The following is a 3,144-nucleotide window of genomic DNA, read 5'->3' as shown; positions in this document are numbered from 1 at the left end:
TCAGCTGTCCTTTGCCCATTTTCCTCTCCAGATGCCCATCAGTGGGGGGCCCCTCACTGGTGCTCTCGAGCAAAGCAATTTGAGGAGTGCTTATAAAGGGGAGGATTTGCAAAGACGTGGGAAACTGCAAAAGGCAGGGCCCTACCCGGGCTGGAAGCAAGGACTGTCACCACCCGAGGCTTGAAGGGGCAAGGGGGAGGGGGTGGTGACCTGAATCCGGAGGCAGAGTGGGCTTGGGGTGGGGGGCACCTGGCAGGCACTGCTCTCTGGAGAGAAATCAACATCCTTACCATACCTGCTACCCTGCCTCTGAAGCTGGAGGGCAGCAAACTCTGGATTCCATCCGTAAGGGTCAGCCTCTGAGAACACAGAGCCACGGGGAGATGAGAGAGGGTCCCCCAGGGGCAGAATTTCTCTTTTTTAAAAAATGTAATTTGGGACTTCCCTGGTGGCACAGTGATTAAGAATCCGCCTGCCAATGCAGGGGACTCAGGTTTGAGCCCTGGTCCGGGAAGATCCCACATGCCACGGAGCAACTAAGCCCGCGTGCCACAACTACTGAGCCTGCACTCTAGAGCCCACGAGCCACAACTACTGAGCCCGCATGCCACAACTACTGAAGGCTGCACACCTAGAGCCCATGCTCCACAACAAGAGAAGCCACCGCGAGGGGAAGCCCACACACCGCAATGAAGATTAGCCCACGCTCGCCACAACTAGAGAAAGCCTGTGCGCAGCAACAAAGATCCAATGCAGACAGAAATTAATTCATTCATACTTTTTAATTTTATTTATTTATTTTTTGGCCACACCATGCAGCCTGTGGGATCTTCATTCCCCGACCAGGGCTCGAACCCGGGCCCCCGGTCGTGGAAGCGCAGAGTCCTAACCGCTGGACCGCCAGGGAATTCCCAGCATTCCTCATGGATCTGTGGACCCTCTCTACTATCGTGGCATTGGCCTCCCCCTCCAGCACCCAGCTTCGGTGGCATAATCCGCTTCCGTTTTCACTGTCCGGCCTTGGCCGCTGTGCACAGGACAGGATGCACGTGGGGATGTTTTCACCATCAGCGCCCAGGTTTGCCAGCCTTCTTGCCTGCTAAGGAGACCGTGTCAGGCAGCTTTAGAAGTATCAGCTCGGCCGAGAGATGGTCCCAAGGCTTAGTGCAGCGGGAGTAACCACATCACAGTGATTATCGTCGCTTTATCTGGAGGGAGTAGAAACAGCACATACCGAAGGGCCGAAGAAGCTGCGCACACCAGCTCCAGAAAGGTTTTGATTTTAAGCATAAACTTCACGAGTTCACGAGCGGTAGGCAGCCTCCAAGTCGGCCCTAATGACCCCACCTCCTGGTGTCCACACCCTCGTGTGGTCCCCTCCCATGATGAATAGAGGTGACACTGTGGACATGATGGCGTGTGGCTTCTGAGGCCAGGTCCTAAGACATTTGGCTTCCGCCTGGCTCTCTCTCAGACCACTGGCTCTGGGGGAAGCCGGCCACCCTGTCCCGAGGACGCTCAAGCAGCCCTGGGGAGAGGTCCATTTGGGAGGAGCCGAGGCCTCCTGCCAACAGCCAGCACCAACTTGCCAGTGATGTGTGCGAGCCCCTTGGAAGTGGACCTTTCAGTCCCAGTTAAGTCATGTCAGCCCAGTTGACATCTCGACCGCAACCTCTTGAGAGACTCCAAGCCAGGCCAGTTTAGCAAAGCTGCTCCCAGATTCCAGATTCACAGAAACTGTGGGAGATCATAGATGTTATTATTGTTTAAACCGCTCCATGTAGCATTGTTTCTTATACAGCAATAGATGCAAGCACAGCATTTCACTGCAAACCTACAGAACAGTTTGAAATCAAGGGCTGGAGTCCAAATTCTGGGTCTCCATGTGAACCCGTTGGAAGCACCTAGCAACACAGGGGCTGCTGGCGCAGACCTTAGGGAAGAGAGTTCAAGGCTGAGCGTTTGGAGTTCAGAGCTCCCCATGGAGTCAGTGTTCCTCTCTGAGCCTGTCTCCCCGTGTGTAAAATGAAGGAGCTGCGCTAAGAAGCCCAGACCTTCTGAGATTCCGAGGTCAGCATGGACAGAGCCCATCCCACTCCTGACACCTGCCTCACTTCCTTGAGCAGAGCCTCGGCCGTACCTGTGCCCCGATTCCAGAAGCACCAGAAACAGGACCCGCTCTGCTACTTGTTTGGCCAGAGAGGAGGGCATTGCCCCTGGCCAACCAGAGCTCCCCCAAATGGCTTTGTGTGTGTGTGTGGTGTGTATTTTTAACACTGAGATATAATTCACAAACCGTAAAAGTCGTCCTTTTAAAGTGTACAACTCGGTGCTTTTTAGTATTTTCACAGAACTGTACAATCATCATCACTAATTCCATAATATTTTCATCACTCTAGAAAGAAACACTGTACCGTCTAGCAGTCACTCCCATTACCCCCCAGCCCACCGCCCCAGCCCCTGGCAACCACTTATTTACTGTCTCTGTGGGTTTGCCTCTTCTGGACGTTTCACGTAAGTAGGATCATACAACACGTGGCCATTTGCATGTGGCCTCTTTCATTTAGCATAAGGTCTCTGAAGTTCATCCACATCGTAGCATGTGTCAGAACTCCCTCTTTATGGCTGAGTAATATTCCATTGTGCGGATGAACACGTGGGACGAACACGTGGTTAGAGGATGGACGTGTGGGCTGTTTCATCTCTTGGCTGTTGTGAATAGAGCTACCCCCCCCCCCCCCCAGGAAGCAGAAAGCAGCCAGGGAAGCTGACGAGCAATTCTCTCATTACGGGAAGCGTCAATGCCTTCATCTACATTTTAAAGTCAATTTGTGAATCAGTCTCTGGGAGGGAACCCGTGGCTTTGGATTTCCAAAAGCACTTTCTGTACCTGAGCGAAGTGGGGGCTGGCCCGAGACCTAAGCCCCCAGTTCCAAGCTCCGTTCCCCTGATGCTCTGAGGCTGAGCCTGGGCCTCGGTCTCCCCATGAGGTCAGGGGTCAAGGAGGACCCTCGCCAGGACAAAGCTGCTCCTGACTTTGCCACTCAACCCTGACCCCCGTGCCCAGAGGCCCAGAGGCCCAGTCTCCTCCTCTGTGAAGTGGGGACGCTGCCACCCACCTGCTAGGACTGTGGGAGAGGTCAG

The sequence above is a fragment of the Delphinus delphis genome, chromosome 6 (genome assembly GCF_949987515.2).
Source record: "Delphinus delphis chromosome 6, mDelDel1.2, whole genome shotgun sequence".
Lineage (NCBI taxonomy): Eukaryota > Metazoa > Chordata > Mammalia > Artiodactyla > Delphinidae > Delphinus > Delphinus delphis.
The sequence above is the reverse complement of the archived record's forward strand: the minus strand, read 5'-3'. Positions refer to the sequence as shown.